A 19253-nucleotide genomic window follows, 5' to 3' on the forward strand; every position below is an offset into this window, starting at 1 on the left:
ACTGATCCATCTGGAGCTGTGTTATTAGGAATGTATGTACAGCACGCTGATCCAAATATCACACATACTCCACCCTTCTCGGCCAGTAACATATCCAATGCTATTCTATTCTGCCATGTCATTAAACTAGTTGCATCTGTCTGTTCTGCTAACCCTTTTATCTCATCCCTGGTATAGTTGAAGAAACGTTGTTGATTATAATAGATATAATCAATCCAATCTATATTCCTATTGAGAGATGACCACCAGAAAATTCTAGACTCCAACCCTGCTAATATCTGGTTTCTAGCTTTATAGTCATCTGGCACCCCCCTTGGAACCCCAATATTGTCAATATATACTCTGTCGTCAAAAGACCCAGACGGAGAGCTCCTTCTTGCCCGCTTTACTGGCATGAGGTCATGGTGTTGGATGAGGGTGAAAGGCATTCCTAACTGCACAAGAGCACATGTGCCTGACCAATTCGTAGGAAGAGTTGGCCATAATTCCACTCCCCCACACAACCACCAGACATCAGCTCTCTGTCTTTTTATTTTACTGAAGTTCTCGGAGCTCAAGCACCCGGTCAAATCCCTCATAGTTTCATCAGTTGTGACATTCTCAGTCTTGTTACATCTAGTCACCTCCCCCACGTCCCTCCCATGAGGATTGTACCGGGCCAAACAGTAATAGTCTCCGCCTGCTACTTCGAAGGGGGGAAGCCTAGATCTAATAGCCACGTAGGGATACAAATAATGTAGAGCAGTACAGCTATCATTGTCAGGCTTTCCTACTTACATGAAAAGCTTTACCATACACGCCACCCCGGTGTTTAGCTGTTCCACAGGCATAGCACTCTTCCTTAGCCATAGACCTGGCTGAATATTGGATCCACTCCATCCACAAATTGGTATCCACAAACCCTGTTTCTACCTCTATAACTTCTTTGAGATCTTTAGTTTGAACTACAGTATCCTCACTGGTCCTTGACCCTGGATGACTCCACGGATGACGTCCGTGGTAAAACACTGGAATGGTAGATTTGCAGTGGAAGAATGTGCAAAGTAGAAATAAAAATAATGGGGTGCAAAGGAGCAAAATAAATAAATAAATACAGTAGGGAAAGAAGTAGTTGTTTGGGCTAAATTAGAGGTGAGCTTAATGTACAGGTGTAGTAATCAGTGAGCTGCTCTGACAGTTGGTGCTTAAAGCTAGTGAGGGAGATAAGTGTTTCCAGTTTCAGAGATTTTTGTAGTTCTTTCCAGTCATTGGCAGCAGAGAACTGGAAGGAGAGGCGGCCAAAGAAAGAATTGGTTTTGGGAGTGACCAGAGAGATATACCTGCTGGAGCACGTGCTACAGGTGGGTGATGCTATGGTGACCAGCGAGCTGAGATAAGGGGGGACTTTACCTAGCAGGGTCTTGTAGATGACATGGAGCCAGTGGGTTTGGCGACGAGTATGAAGCGAGGGCCAGCCAACAGGTCGCAATGGTGGGTAGTATATGAGGCTTTGGTGACAAAACGGATTGCACTGTGATAGACTGCATCCAATTGGTTGAGTAGGGTATTGGAGGCTATTTTGTAAATGACATCGCCGAAGTAGAGGATTGGTAGGATGGTCAGTTTTACAAGGGTATGTTTGGCAGCATGAGTGAAGGATGCTTTGTTGCAAAATAGGAAGCCAATTCTAGATTTAACTTGTATATTAACTTGTACTGGCTGTAGATCTATCACCAGTCCTACCCTCTACTACTCGGAATGGTACCTTAGTGTCAATGCTGGTCTGGTCGAAACCCACATACCATAACCCAAGATCCTCTTTCCTCACACCTTTAATGGTAATTTGTACCTTTATGCAATACGTCCCTCGCTCCGGATTGCAGTCAAAAACCCTGACCTTTACTATACTCCATATATTTGTATATTGGGAATGTGGATTTACATAGCCCTCTCTCTCTGTGTGAGCTTTAACCTGATTCCAGGAGTTACACGGGAATCTACACAGATATCTTCCCCAAAAGGTCAAAGTCCTAGGCTGCCAGGAGGTTAACTTCTAGACGCTACCCATCCCTTAAGCAGGATAATTGTCATCAGCAACCGCTGAATAGCATAGCGCCACAGTCAAATAATATGACTAAAAAATATTAATATTCATGAAATCACAAGTGCAATATTGCAAAACACAGCTTAGCCTTTTGTTAATCCACCTGTCGTGTCAGATTTTGAAATTATGCTTTACAGCGAAAGCAATCCAAGCGTTTGTGTAAGTTTATCGATCGCATGACAAAACATTAAGTACACTTAGTATCAGGTAGCTTGGTCACAAAAATCAGAAAAGCAATCAAATTAATCGTTTACCTTTGATGATCTTCGGATGTTTTCACTCACGAGACTCCCAGTTACACAACAAATGTTCCTTTTGTTCCATTAAGGTGATTTTATATCCAAAATACCTCCGTTTGTTTGTCGTGTTATGTTCAGAAATCCACAGGAAAGAGCGGTCACGACAACACAGACGAAAATTCCAAATAATATCCATAATGTCCACAGAAACATGTCAAACGTTTTTTATAATCAATCCTCAGGTTGTTTTTAAAATATATATTTGATAGTATATCAACCGGGTGTGTAGGTTTTTCAATAGGACAGGGAGAAACAATGGCCACTTTACGCTGTTGCGCAAAACTCACTCTGAGAGCCCCCACCTATCCACTTACGCAATGTGATCTTTCTCACTCATTCTTCAAGATAAAAGCCTGAAACTATGTCTAAAGACTGTTGACACCTTAGGGAAGCCATAGAAAAGGGAATATGGTTGATATCCCTTTAAATGGAGGATAGGCATGCATAGGAACAGAGAGGTTTCAAAATAAGAGGCACTTCCTGATTGGATTTTCCTCAGATTTTCGCCTGCAATATCAGTTATGTTATACTCACTGACAATATTTTGACAGTTTTGGAAACTTTAGAGTGTTTTCTATCCTAATCTGTCAATTATATGCATATTCTAGCATCTGGTCCTGAGAAATAGGCTGTTTACTTTGGAAACATTATTTTTCCAAACATAAAAATAGTGTCCCCTAGCTTTTGCCCATGTGTCAATATTGCTGCATATCTAAACAATGACTTAGGTAAGATTAGTAAATTATCCTTATGTCTGACATTATCTTGTAGGATCGCCCCTTTCATTTTCCACATGCCCAAGTCTTCCTCGGGCGTTAGTTATTGGCTATTCTCTGTCAAGTGTCTTATCTTCTGTAACCTTTCTAGGGCAGGCGTTCCTATAGCGTAACCCCTCGACAACATTCCGCTGAAACGGCAGTGCGCAAAATTCAAAAATATGTACAGTGCCTTGCGAAAGTATTCGGCCCCCTTGAACTTTGCGACCTTTTGCCACATTTCAGGCTTCAAACATAAAGATATAAAACTGTATTTTTTTGTGAAGAATCAACAACAAGTGGGACACAATCATGAAGTGGAACGACATTTATTGGATATTTAAAACTTTTTTAACAAATCAAAAACTGGAAAATTGGGCTTGCAAAATTATTCAGCCCCCTTAAGTTAATACTTAAGTTAATACTGTAAGTCGCTTGGGGTATGTCTCTATCAGTTTTGCACATCGAGAGACTGAATTTTTTTCCCATTCCTCCTTGCAAAACTGCTTGAGCTCAGTGAGGTTGGATGGAGAGCATTTGTGAACAGCAGTTTTCAGTTCTTTCCACAGATTCTCGATTGGATTCAGGTCTGGACTTTGACTTGGCCATTCTAACACCTGGATATGTTTATTTTTGAACCATTCCATTGTAGATTTTGCTTTATGTTTTGGATCATTGTCTTGTTGGAAGACAAATCTCCGTCCCAGTCTCAGGTCTTTTGCAGACTCCATCAGGTTTTCTTCCAGAATGGTCCTGTATTTGGCTCCATCCATCTTCCCATCAATTTTAACCATCTTCCCTGTCCCTGCTGAAGAAAAGCAGGCCCAAACCATGATGCTGCCACCACCATGGTTGACAGTGGGGATGGTGTGTTCAGCTGTGTTGATTTTACGCCAAACATAACGTTTGCATTGTTGCCAAAAAGTTCAATTTTGGTTTCATCTGACCAGAGCACCTTCTTCCACATGTTTGGTGTGTCTCCCAGGTGGCTTGTGGCAAACTTTAAACGACACTTTTTATGGATATCTTTAAGAAATGGCTTTCTTCTTGCCACTCTTCCATAAAGGCCAGATTTGTGCAATAAACGACTGATTGTTGTCCTATGGACAGAGTCTCCCACCTCAGCTGTAGATCTCTGCAGTTCATCCAGAGTGATCATGGGCCTCTTGGCTGCATTTCTGATCAGTCTTCTCCTTGTATGAGCTGAAAGTTTAGAGGGACGGCCAGGTCTTGGAAGATTTGCAGTGGTCTGATACTCCTTCCATTTCAATATTGTCGCTTGCACAGTGCTCCTGCTCCCGGCTTTAAACTTCTTCACAACAGTATCTCGGACCTGCCTGGTGTGTTCCTTGTTCTTCATGATGCTCTCTGCGCTTTTAACGGACCTCTGAGACTATCACAGTGCAGGTGCATTTATACGGAGACTTGATTACACACAGGTGGATTGTATTTATCATCATTAGTCATTTAGGTCAACATTGGATCATTCAGAGATCCTCACTGAACTTCTGGAGAGAGTTTGCTGCACTGAAAGTAAAGGGGCTGAATAATTTTGCACGCCCAATTTTTCAGTTTTTGAATTGTTAAAAAAGTTTGAAATATCCAATAAATGTCGTTCCACTTCATGATTGTGTCCCACTTGTTGTAGATTCTTCACAAAAAAATACAGTTTTATATCTTTATGTTTGAAGCCTGAAATGTGGCAAAAGGTCTCAAAGTTCAAGGGGGCCGAATACTTTCGCAAGGCACTGTAACTTTAAGACATTAAGTCCAATACAGCAAATGAAAGATAAACATCTTGTTAATCTACCCATTGTGTCCGATTTCAAAAAGAAAGCACAAGATATGATTATGTTAGGTCATGGCCAAAACACAGCCATTTTCCCAGCCAAAGATAGGAGTCACAAAAAGCAGAAATATAGATAAAATTAATCACGAACCTTTGATGATCTTCATCAGATGACACTCATAGGACATCATGTTACACAATACATGTATATTTTGTTCGATAATGTGCATATTTATATCCAAAAATCTCAGTTTATATTGGCGCGTTATGTTCAGATGTGCAGTAATGTTTTGATTCCAAAACATCCGGTGATTTTGCAGAAATACTCATAATAAACATTGATAAAAGATACAACTGGTATTCACAGAATTAAAGATACACTTCTCCTTAATGCAACCGCTGTGTCAGATTTCAAAAAAACTATACAGAAAAAGCTTAATCTGAGAACGGCGCTTTGAGCCCAATCCAGCCAGACAAATATCCGCCATTTTGCAGTCAACAGAAGCTGGAAATAACACCATAAATATAATTTTCCGAGTCTGGTTTCAGGCCTAACAACTGTCCAATGTAGCAAATTTCTGTCCTTCTGATTTTTCAATTGTCCTTAGTCAGTTTCATGTTGATGCTTCTCAGTCTGTCTAGTAGCAGTCTCAGTCTCCGATCGTGCTGCTCTGTGTCATCACCCCAGGCAAGAATGTCATCCATGATGTTTACGACACCTTCCAGAACAGAGGTACCTCTGGAACACCTCTGGATCGGACACAATTCCGAACGGCAGTCTCTTGAAGGAATACCTCCCAAACGAAGTATTGAACGTGCAGAGTCGGGTGCTCTCTTCATCCAGTTGAATTTGCCAGAATCCTTAGTTTGCATCAACTACTGAAAATACCTTGGCGTTAGGCATTTCAGCAACTACCTCTTCAATGGCATAATGTTCTCTCTCTTTGTGTAGATCCTGTGGGTCCATGCATACCCGTCTTTTGTTTGGCTTCACGATTATCACCTACTGTTTGACATTGCAGTAAACTCAGGTACCATAAATTATTTTAAATAACCTTTCCAGTTTTTCCTCTAGTGCTACTTGAACCAGTGGTGTGACTTCTGGGTCTATTTGTATGTGATGAACTCCAGGAACACATCCAGGTCCTGTGTAATCATCTTTATATTCACCGTAAATGTGAGTCTCTGTCCTTTGTTCATGTCACATGATCCTTGAACCCTTGCTCCTGTATCCAGATGAACCTAACCTTGAATTGTCCCAATGCATTTCTGTGACATACTTTGCATATCTGACTCTACGCTGGACACTTTTTTTGGTTCATGTTTTTACCCACAACGTGAACATTCTACCTGCAACCTCTCTTTTAGTAGCTGTGCACGGTCGTTGTCTAGTGTTGTCTTTTCCTTTGCTTAAAGTTGGCTCTGGCTCACTTCACTAGCACGGCAAATGTCTATTGCTCTAGCTAGCAGGAGATCTGGTTCTCAGAGTAATCTGCTTCGCACTTGGTCATTTGTCAATGGACAGAAGGATAGCCCCAGTCAGCGAAATGAAAGAATGGTGCCAAAGGGGATAGCTGCAGCTTTATGGGCTCCTAACCAACTGTGCTATTTTTTGTGTTTTTTTTTCTCGCATTGTTTGTAACTTATTTTGTACATAATGTTGATGCTACAGTCTCTTATAACCGAAAAGAGATTCTGGACATCAGAACAGCGATTACTCACCTCAAACTGGGTGAAGATTGTTTCTTTAATGAGCCTGATGCACTTCCCTCTGCAACTGGATCCTGGACATCCTGACGGGCCGCACCCAGCTGGTAAGGGTAGGTAACAACACATCTGCCATGCTGATCCTCAACATGGGGGCCTTTAGCGGTCCGTGCTTAGTCCCTTCCTGTACAGCCCTGCGTGGTCAAGCACAACTCCAACACCATCATTAAGTTTGCAGACGACACAACGGTTGTAGGCCTGATCACCGACAATGATGAGGCAGCCTATAGGGAGGAGATAGGAGACCTGGCAGTGTGGTGCCAGGACAACAACCTCTCCCTAAACTGAGCAAGACAAAAGAGATAATTGTGGACCACAAGAAAAAGAGGGGTTGAACATCTACGGTGCTTCTGATGTAAATATATTTGAATGATTGATTATTGATTGATCAAGAGTTTCAAGTTCCTTGGTGTCCACATCACCAACAAAAACACCAAGAAAGTCATGTAGAGGGCACACCAACGACTTATCCCCCTCAGGAGACTGAAAATATTTGGCATGGGTCCCCAGATCCTAAAAAAGTTCTACAATTGGGTATGGCATACATTGCTGTTACTCGCTGTTTATTATCTATGCATAGTCAATTTACCTATATAGCCTCGTAAATATTTTCTTAACTCTATTTTCTTAACTGCATTGTTGTTTAAGGGCTTGTAAGTAAGCTATTTCCAGTAATACCTGTTGTATTCGGCGCATGTGGTGGCACGGATAACGCAACAGCCTCTCCCCGCTAACCATGTTAGTGTTACATGTGGTCTGCAGTTGTGAGGCCAGTTGGATATACTGTCAAATTCTCTAAAAGGACATTGGAGGTGGCAATTCTGGTGGACATTTCTGTAGTCAGAATGTCAATTGCACGCTCCCTCAAAACTTGAGACATCTTAGTCATTGTGTTGTGAGACCAAACAGAGCATTTTAGAGGGGCCTTTTACCTGTGTAATGATCATGCTGTTTAATCAGCTTGTTGATATGCCACACCTGTCAGGTGGATAGACTATCTTGGCAAAAGAGAAATGCTCACTAACAGGGATATCTTTTGTTTGGCTTCCTAAATAAGGTAATGAACTACTTTATGACATTGCATGGCTAGGTACCTAATCAAAATTATTTTAAATAACCTCTTATTACACCCCCTACGTTCCCCCTCATCAGATCATGATCACATGCCCTAACCTTAACCAGAACCCTTGCCTAACCTTAAGCATTTAAAATGTCAACTTCAATTGGGTATGGACTTTCCAAGGATCCCGGGTGGCACGGACAACAGCCTCTCCCCGCTAACCATGTTAGTGTTTTAGCTAAACCTGATCACTTTACTAGTAGTATGCAAACATTTGGTGGCACAGAATGAAAGGAAAATATTGGGAGTTTGATAAAATAATCTGATGTATTGTGTAGCATATAACAGTGTTGTATTAGTTAGATAGGGTTGAAGTACATTAGGTGTATCTAGCTGTCTTATTTGTTCAATGCCTCCATTGATTTAATAACTATATTGCATATATTCTGTAGGTTCCAATCAACCCAAGATGACGAACCCTGAATATCTGACAAAGTGCATGACAAGGTGACCCATAGGAAGCCAGCTGTTCTCAACCCCTACATTGTCCCATTCTTCCAAGAGCACACTGGGTTTGAATGAAGACCTCCAGTGAGGTAATTAGACACACGCATGCATGTACCCACACCCACATGCACGTGCACACACACACACACACACACACACACACACACACACACACACACACAACACCACACCAGCTTGATATGTCCCTTGTCACCTGTCTTTTTACTCATTCTATTCTTTCTTTTTCTTGTCCTAGGTGTGAGAAAAGCTGACAAATCAGAACTGAGGAGGATTGTTACCGAGCGCCATGAGGCACACCAGATGCTCTCCTGCCCAAACTGTCCCGTTTCACCACCTCTGAACCCCCTTAGCCGGAATGGAGTTGCCCCTGGTCATAGATCTAGGATTGTACCCAGAAAATGTCACTCTAGCCGCTTTCGGTTGAATTGTAAACAACTGGTATGTCCTAGAAACTTAGTTACAGTGTGTAATGGTAGCTGAGATATGTGTGTTGTTTGTATAAAAATACATAATTAATCCAACTCAAATAATGTTTTCATAACAAGCAAAAGCCTACAAGTGTTACTTTGTTCCCTGGTCTTCCTCTACTGAGAAGATGTATACCAGTTGTTTGTTTCTTCATCCACAAGGGGGCTCTGTGATACACACATTCACAGTCAAATGTTCCAATACAGGAGCCAAATTTAACACAAAGTCAGTTACAACATGTGGTAATGAACAAAGCTGACCCTCCTGTAATAATTTCCAAAATGTAAATAGAAAATAATTTCCCCACAATTCCCATTGAGTTTCTTTAAACGATAATAATAATAATAATAATAATAATAATAATAATAATATATCCCATTTAGGAGATGCTTCAGAGTATAACAGAGTAGCAAGGCTAAGGCAGTGCTAGCAAGCAACTCAGGCTGAGAGGCACTTAGTGTCCAAAGTAACACAGGAAATCAAACCTAGATATAAGGCACTTCAGACAGACCGGTAAAATGGAAGCACCAGCTGACTACCAGTACTCCACTGATTGAAGTACCATCCTTTATTTGACTAGTTGTAGATGTAGTATCTTCCTTTATTATAAGACTCGGAGCTCGGGTGCAGTGGACATAAAGTCTCCCCTCTAGATTGGAAGAGTTGGCGTATCTCCCCATTGGAAACGCCTCAGTGGCTCTGAGTGTGTAATATGTCACGGACAGACACTTCATGAGGTTCGGTGTTGAAGACAGGCTCCTGAAGGTCATACTGTTGATTTAATGAGGTTTGGTGTTGAAGACAGGCTCCTGAAGGTCATACTGTTGATTTAATGAGGTTCGGTGTTAAAGACAGGCTCCTGAAGGTCATACTGTTGATTTAATGAGGTTCGGTGTTAAAGACAGGCTCCTGAAGGTCATACTGTTGATTTAATGAGGTTCGGTGTTAGGCTCCTGAAGGTCATACTGTTGATTTAATGAGGTTCAGTGTTAAAGACAGGCTCCTGAAGGTCATACTGTTGATTTAATGAGAAGGTCATACTGTTGATTTAATGAGTGTTAAAGACAGGCTGAAGGTCATACTGTTGATTTAAAGGTCATAGGTCATATTGTTGATTTAATGAGGGTGTTGTGATAATTTTGACAGTGGTGTAAAGTACTTAAGTAAACATACTTTAAATTACTACTTATGTAGTTTTTGGGGGTATCTGTACTTTACTATTGATATTTTCCACAACTTTTACTTTTACTTCACTACATTCCTAAGGAAAATAATGTACTTTTTACATTTTTTTTTCTTTGTTTGTAAATGATGTCTGTGTGTGCCCCTGGCTATCTGTAAATTAAAAGAACAAGAAAATGGTGCCGTCTGGTTTGCTTAATATAAGGAATTTGAATTGATTTGTACTTGTAGTTTTACTTTGTTACTTACAGTTGAAGTCGGAAGTTTACACACACCTTAGCCAAATACATTTAAACTCAGTTTTTCACAATTCATGACATTTAATCCTAGTAAAAATGGCCTGTCTTAAATTAATTAGGATCACCACTTTATTTTAAGAATGTGAAATGTCAGAATAATAGTAAAGAGAATGATTTATTTCAGCTTTTATTTCTTTCATCACATTCCCAGTGGGTTTACATACACTCAATTAGTATTTTGTAGCATTGCCTTTAAATTGTTTAACTTGGGTCAAACGTTTCGGGTAGCCTTCTGCAAGCTTCCCACAATAAATTGGGTACATTTTGGGCCATTCCTCCTGACAGAGCTGGTGTAACTGAGTCAGGTTTGTAGGCCTCCTTGCTCGCACACACTTTTTCAGTTCTGACCACAATTGTTCTATGGGAATGAGGTCAGAGCTTTGTGATGGCCACTCCAATACCTTGACTTTGTTGGCCTAAGCCATTTTGACACAACTTTGGAAGTATGCTTGGGGTCATTGTCCATTTGGAAGACCCATTTGCGACCAAGCCTTAACTTGTCTTGAGATGTCTTGAGATGTTGCTTCAATATATCCACATCATTTTCCTTCTTCGTGATGACATTTATTTTGTGAAATGCACCTGTCCCTCCTGCAGGAAAGCACCCCCACAACATGATGCTGCCACCCCCACAACATGATGCTGCCATCCCCGTGCTTCACGGTTGGGATGGTGTTCTTCGGCTTGCAAGCCTCCCTTTCTTTCCTCCAAACATAACGATGGTCATTATGGCCAAACAGTTCTATTTATGTTTCATCAGACCAGAGGACATTTCTCCAAAAAGTACGATCTTTGTCTCCATGTAGAGCTGCAAACCATAGTCTGGCTTTTTTATAGCAGTTATGGAGCAATGGCTTCTTCCTTGCTGAGTGGCCTTTTAGGTTATGTCGATTTAGTCCTAGTTTTACTGTGGATATAGACACTTTTGTACCTGTTTCCCCCAGCATCTTCACATGGTCCTTTGCTGTTGTTCTGGGATTGATTTGCACTTTTCGCACCAAAGTACGTTCATCTTTAGGAGACAGAAAGCTTATCCTTACTGAGCGGTATGACGGCTATGTGGTCCAATGGTGTTTATACTTACGTGCGATTGTTTGTACAGATGAACGTGCTACCTTCAGGCGTTTGGAAATTGCTCCCAAGGATGAACCAGACTTGTGGAGGTCTACAATTTTTTTTCTGAGGTCTTGGCTGATTTCTTTTGATTTTCCCATGATGTCAAGCAAAGAGGCACTGAAAGTAGGCCTTGAAATGCATCCACAGGTACACCTCCAATTGACTCAAATGATGTAGATTCGCCTCTCAGAAGTTTCTAAAGCCATTACATAATTTTCTGGAATTTTGCAAGCTGTTTAATAAAGGCACAGTCAACTTAGTGTATGTAAACTTCTGATCCACTATAATTGTGATACAGTGAATTACAAGTGAAATAATCTGTCTGTAAACAATTGTTGGAAAAATGACTTGTGTCATGCACAAAGTAGATGTCCTAATTGACTTGTCAAAACTATAGTTTGTTAACAAGAAACTTGTGGAGTGGTTGAAAAACGAGTTTTAATGACTCCAACCTAAGTGTATGTAAACTTCCAACTTCAACTGTATGTATATTTTCTGCAATTACATTTACTTTTAATACTTAAGTATATTTAAAACCAAATGCTTTTAGACGTTTATAGTAGTATTTCCCTTTTACTTGAGCCATTTTGAATCGGGTACTTTTTCCATCACTGCATTTTGAATTGTTAACACTTGAAGGTCATGGGTCCTCCTCACCTAAAATCTTTATTGCTGGCTACTGTTGATAATCTATTCTTATTGGCACAAGATACCTTTGCAGAAGTGTTATTGAGTACGTTGATGCCTGTCGTTGCATTGTTTTGGCATGGTATATCCCCTAATGTTATTATTGTTCCCTAGGAGAAATCTTCTATGTGTCATATGTTTAGGAGCCACTCCCCTCCTGATCCATCCCCATGAAACAACACCTCAGTTAAAGGGGATTAGTCTATTAGTCTTTACATTCACTGTATTCATTCTATCCTATATGCTTGAATCAAAATGTGAAAAATGTAATTGAATTTAAACATTATAATAACAAGATATATCCTGGATTTCAAGGACTGGTTAATGGGGAACGTACTATTTTCTCCATATTCTCTCTCAAATATATTGTTTTTACATTGTGACTTGGCAAGTATACACCTGTGAATTCTACTTAGTGTTACCTAATGACATATATTAGATTACTTAAAAAGTCAACCAACATGTCTACTGATAAGCAGACAACCAGATGAGGGGCGTGCCGTACTAATTAGTGACCTTAATTCATCAAGGGAGGAGCATAAGCCCGCAGACACTCGACCCTCCGTGGAATGAGCTTGATACTGCTCTAGGCTTTAACCAGCACAAAATGTGTCAAACCTCGGAGCTCCATGGGGTGAATAAGAGGGATGAGCACGTTTTCATCTGCTTTTGTTTTTGATACAGGAGTAATCCATCAATCAAGGAAATGTTCAACATCATATGATTTTGCGTTGGAATTCATTAACCATTACAGTCAAGGGGTGTGTGTGTGTGTGTGGGGGGGGGGGGGGGGTGTATCCTGCAGATGTGAGGATTGGGTTTCATAGGGGCATACTTTTCCTGGGCACCTCCATGAGACTGGGGTTTTAAGGGCCACACACACAAGTTAACCTCAGCAACTTTCAGCTCCACCTTTTGTTCAAATGCTCAAAGGATCAGATGAACTCACATATAGGTTCACAACAAACAAAAAATATATATTGTTAATTTGAGTCTGTTTCTGTCTGTAATTGTAATTCAAAGTAATTATTTTGGATTAATCTCATTGGTTAGGCCTACATCTTATGTTTCATAATATCAAAATACAACATGCATTACCATAAATAATTGAGACTAGATGAAATCTGTTGGAGTATTTATTTACTGTCACGGTAAGAGTAATGATGTGTTGACAGAGGTGATTTTTGCACTTGCAGTGGAGAGGATATAGATAGAACGATCCCGACAGCACTACAAAGCCAGCGGGTCAAGGTGATCACTGACCTGACTTTCAAGCCAAGGCACAGCACCGAACAGTGTTTGGTGTTTGGTTCATAATAATTCAACGTCTTCAAGTGTGGAATGGACCACGCCATGCAGTGAGAAGGTGTCTGCATTTTACGGCCTATAGGCTAATAGCATATTCCATAAGAAGTGTTTGACTTGCAGTACCCCAGAAACATAGGTTATTCACAGAGATGGTGGATAGATAACCAGCGAGACAAAGATCATATTCAACAAATAACAAATGTATCCCAAAAGAGACTTTCCCCAAGGTTGGTCTTGAAACGTGCACTCTGCCATTGAAAAAAACACATGTACACTGTGTGTATATATATATGTTTAACGAAAACATAATTAATGTGATTGTTTCGAATAAGTGGATAGTTCTCCCACTTTAATCTACGCATTTGAAAATACTTTGATCATGGGAGTGTCACACGCCCATAATCTCACCCACTGAAAAACACAAAACAGGAAGAAAGAAAGAAAGTCCAAAAAAAGTAAATAAAGGTTTTGACTGAGGAGGAAGGTGTTGGTAAAAATCCCCCCCGCAGAGAGTAATACCTGAGGTGTTGTTATCAACAGGGGAAGCACTCCTTGGGCTCAGTGACAAGCACTTCACACTCTACCGCGCTCAAAGGCCTCTGCTTGCAGTTGGCAGCACACACCAGTGATGAAGAATAGCCCCCCGCCCGATGCCGATCTATCAGCCAGTTCCTCCAGCCGCCTGTAGTAGTGGGCTTTCCACAGCTGCGTGGGACGTTTCTTTGCAGTGTGTGTGTGTGTGTGTGTGTGTGTGTGTGTGTGTGTGTGTGTGTGTGTGTGTGTGTGTGTGTGTTCGTGCGTGCGTGTGTGTGTCAGACTGCATCCAAAAACGCTGATCCGAGTGGGTTTTTGACACACCCGTGGGAATAGAGAGCTCTAGGTCTGCATCCCGAGGCGTTGTTCGTTTAACCTCTATAACTCCCAGATCTAACATGGCTGTGACTGTTGTATGTGTCTCTGGTTCACACAGTGGTTGTTTATCAAACACCAGATATACTGTACGTCTCGCTATAATTTCAGATATGTTTTGTGAGAACATACTGAGAATGCTATTGTGTGCAAAAAGCAGTGCTGTTTTGGTTTAGATTTTAACTCAAAGATTAAATTCAGCTTTTTGACCTGGGAAAAATGTATTCCTGAAAATCGGTATGAGATACTTCATGATATCTACTAGTTCAAGGATCATCAACTACATTCATCCGAGGGCCAAGCAGATGGTAGGGGCTGGAACATAATTACAAATCATTTGTAGACTTAAACATAATAATTTCAAACCTTGCTTACATTTGTATACGAGCACATGTGTCTCTCTTTTATGCGTGGGAATACTTGGGAACAGATTTACAAATATTAAAATCACTTGAAACTGATTTTACGGTGTTTTTACAGTCTTTTATATCCAACAATGAAAATGTTTAAAAAAATAATTGGGGAACCCAGTTAATCTCTGAATCTGGAAAACGACTGCTTTCTTTGCACCCAAACTAAATGTAATATCATTTTCCTACCGTACAATAACTGAAGTCTTATGCCATTCAAAATCATTTTCTGAATGAGTTAATTGACATTTAGTTCTCGGAGTGTGTTAGCCAGGTACTAAGTGACAGGCTGAGGAGCATATCAGTAGACAGGCCAGGTGTGCCTGATCCTGCTGTGTTTGACACTGTCTTTCCCCACAGTGTTTATGGTGCATCTCACATTACTGAGGGCAGAATTAGGGTCCGTTGGTCGAGCTCAGCAGTAATCAGCACCTAGTCTGAATACTTTCCCCTCCCGTGTTTGTATGGGTATCACTGCTTATTTACTTTCTTTCTCCCTCATTACTACCTTGCTCTAAACACTTGCCGGAGGACCTAGGGGTTACCGAATCTTAAATGGCACATTTGCTTGTTTACGTGCAACATTAAGATCCGGCTTGTCTAACACTGTTTGAATGTTAAACGCGTAGACCTTTTGTGGACTAAAATGTGTAAGTAAGTGTGTTTGTAGTACTTGTTCTAGTCTTTGTAAGACATTTCTCTCAATGACCATTGCGAGTTTAAGTCAGGACAGTGTATTGTATGACCCAGGAAGGGCAACATTTTACAGCTTGATTTGTGTAAATAGATATGGAGTCAAGGTGGTAATGAAACAGGAGGAAAATAACAAATTAGCTATGTTTTTTTGTGTGTGTATTGTGTTAGGGGGGTAAAAACAAACAAATACAAATACTGGAAAAAGTCTCACAATTTATGTATAAAAACAACTTTGTTCGACATGCTATTTTTATGAAAAAACCTTGAGCCAAGCAAAAAATACAAATTAAATTAAAATATTGTGGGAGTCAAAAGTACCATTCTTACTAGAAGTTTTGACATGTAGCATTTTAGATAGAAAATTACTCAAAATAGAAAATTACTCAATTAAAAGTGAAAATGACCCAGTAAAATACTAATTGAGTAAAAGTCTAAAAGTATTTAAAATATACCCACCCATACCGGATCCGGGATAATTGTCATCAGCAACGCTGAATAGCAGAGCGCTACAATCAAATAATATTACTAGAAAATATTCATATTCATGAAATCACAAGTGCAATATTGCAAAACACAGCTTAGCCTTTTGTTAATCCACCTGTCGTCTCAGATTTTGAAATTATGCTTTACAGCGAAAGCAATACAAGCGTTTGTGTAAGTTTATCGATCGCTCAACAAAACAATAAGTACACTTAGCATCAGGTAACTTGGTCACGAAAATCAGAAACGCAATCAAATTAATCGTTTATCTTTGATGATCTTCAGATGTTTTCACTCACGAGACTCCCAGTTAGACAACAAATGTTCCTTTTGTTCCATAAAGATATTTTTTATATCCAAATACCTCCGTTAGTTTGGTCAGGAATCCACCGGAAACAGCGGTCACGACAACGCAGACAAAAATTCTAACTTATAACCATAATGTCCACAGAAACATGTCAGACGTTTTTTATGATCAACCCTCAGGGTGTTTTTCAAATATCTATTCGATAATATATCAACCGGGACAGTTGGCTTTTCACTAGGACCGGGAGTAACAATGGCCGCCTTTCTCTTTTGTGCACAATTCACTCTAAGAGCCCCCACCTATCCACTTACGCAATGTTGTTGTTCACGCTCATTCTCAAAATAAAAGCTTGAAGCTATGTCTGAAGACTGTTGACACCTTGAGGAAGCAATAGGAAAAGGAATCTGGTTGATATCCATTTAAATAGAGCAATGGGAGGCTATGGAACATGGAGTTTTCAAAATAGAAGCCACTTCCTGGTTTGATTTTTCTCAGGGTTTCACCTGCAATATCAGTTCTGTTATGCCCACAGACAATATTTTGACAGTTTTGGAAACTTTAGAGTGTTTTCTATCCTAATCTGTCAATATGCATATATGCATATTCTAGCATCTGGTCCTGGGACATAGGCCGTTTACTTTGGGAACGTTATTTTTCCAAACATAAAAATAGTGCCCCCTAGCTTCAAGAGGTTTTTAAGTATTAAAAGTAAATGTAATTGCTAAAATATACTTAAGTATCAAAGTAAAAGTATAAATAATTTCAAATTCCTTATATTAAGGAAAGCAGATGGCACAATTTTCTTGTTTTTTAATAAAATGTACAAAAAAAGCATTGGTGTTTAGTGAGTCACCATTTTCCTGTCCTGCTAAGCATTCAAAATATAATGAGTATTTTTGGGTGTCAGGGAAATGTATGGAGTAAAAAGTACATTATTTTCCTTAGAAATGTAGTGAAGTAAAAACAAAAGTTGTCAAAAATATAAATAGTAAAGTGAAGTATAGATACCCCTAAAAACGACTTAAGTACTACTTTAAAGTATTTTTACTTAAGTACTTTACACCTCTGCATAAAACGGAGATAAATGTATACATTTTCCTGTATCATAAATATATTGTTCAAAACAAGCCGTTCAGTTACTTACTACTCTGCCCCTTAGTGATTGCCTCCAGCAGCAGCTCCGCCTCTATGGGCATATAGGTCATGCGAATATTGCTTGGATTGTTTTGCTAGCTATTTATTATGGAGGGGGAACTGCCCCAATAAAATCACAGAATTTCATAGCATAAATTATAACAGCACTAAGTAAAGGTAGTCTTTTCAGGTGTTCAAATGTGCATCCGTTCAGACAGAATTTCTGGGTCTGCTCTAATCTCCCTCCCAATGAGTCTCTAGCACCAGACAGTTTACTTACTTCCCCACTTCAGACTCAAATCAAAAAGCTAATTGAAATGAACTTGTAAGCAAATAATTATAACAGTCAGGGGTGTAACGTTCACTTGTGACGGGGGGGACATCCCCCCCCCCCCCCCCCCACACAATCTGAAATTGCATTTTTTTGTCCTCCCCGAGTTGTATCATTGGAATGTGATACTAAACGAGGTAATGGTGTGCTTTAGGACCATGCGGACACCTCCGAGTGATCGGGTAGGCTGTTTGGAGTGTTTATCTGACTGGATAAAAAAAATATATATATTATTATTATATTGGGGCGGCAGGGTAGCCTAGTGGCCCCAATATAATAATAATATAATATATATCTTCCCTGCTTTTGTGTAACCTGTGTGGCGCAGCTGTCAGCATTTCTGTCCTTAAAAGGAAATGTTCATTTGTTTTATTTATGCCAATTTTGATCTTTAAATATAGGACAAAGAACCTTATCCCCCTTCCACTTATATTCTCCAATTCTGTGGTAATTCTTCAATCAATTGGTTGTAATGTTGTATTGAGCAAACATAACCATATAGTTCCGATAGCTGCATGTGTGACATAACTCCAAATATCACGAATAAAAAACAATGCCATTAAAAAATATATATCCATACATTTCATTTTTATTTTTATCAATTCATATATTTGAGTTTATTCATAATATTTGTTGTAATATTTGTTCTGTCTTTTCTGGAGCCTGGATTTGAAATTGTAACCAGCTTTGTATCGCTTGTTTCAGAAAGGGTTTTATATTCAATTAACTGAAAATAAGAGGTTGCAATCTGGATGAAGGCAAACATTAATTGTTTTATCAATGGATGAGCTTTTCTTAATAATCTACAGGGGAACCACTGCATTTAAGTATAACGCTTTAATATCCATAAATAGACACGTATTTACCTCTCCATGGTTGCAAGATCTTGTCTATTTTGACTAACTTTCTATTGCAGTTAAATTGACATTCTGTTAGCTAGCTATCCCCAGTTAGATAATGATTTGTGACATTCTGTTAGCTAGCTATCCCCAGTTAGATAATGATTTGTGACATTCTGTTAGCTAGCTATCCCCAGTTAGATAATACTTTGTGACATTCTGTTAGCTAGCTATCCCCAGTTAGATAATGATTTGTGACATTCTGTTAGCTAGCTATCCCCAGTTAGATAATGCTTTGTGACATTCTGTTAGCTAGCTATCCCCAGTTAGATAATACTTTGTGACATTCTGTTAGCTAGCTATCCCCAGTTAGATAATACTTTGTGACATTCTGTTAGCTAGCTATCCCCAGTTAGATAATGTGTTTTCACCTATCTGCATGCTTGTTGTGTTCTCTATGGTACACTCGTTTGAGCTGACTGATGGTTGTAAATAGTATAATCTCATATTATAAACAGTATGAACAGTTTGAAAAATAATAGAAACAGTATGAACAGGTTCGATTATAAATAGTATAATATAATCTGTTCAAAACAGTGGGAGAATTTCACATGAAGAAGTGAAATATGTGTATTTATGGTGTCGTTAAAATGCACAGATCGCGATACACTGTATACAGTTGAAGTCGAAAGTTTACATACACTTAGGGTGGAGTCATTAAAACTCGTTTTTCAACCACTCCACAAATTTCTTGTTAAACTATAGTTTTGGCAAGTCGGTTACGACATCTACCTTGTGCACGACAC

Source organism: Oncorhynchus clarkii, chromosome 11 (assembly GCF_045791955.1).
Source record: "Oncorhynchus clarkii lewisi isolate Uvic-CL-2024 chromosome 11, UVic_Ocla_1.0, whole genome shotgun sequence".
Classification (NCBI taxonomy): Eukaryota; Metazoa; Chordata; class Actinopteri; order Salmoniformes; family Salmonidae; genus Oncorhynchus; species Oncorhynchus clarkii.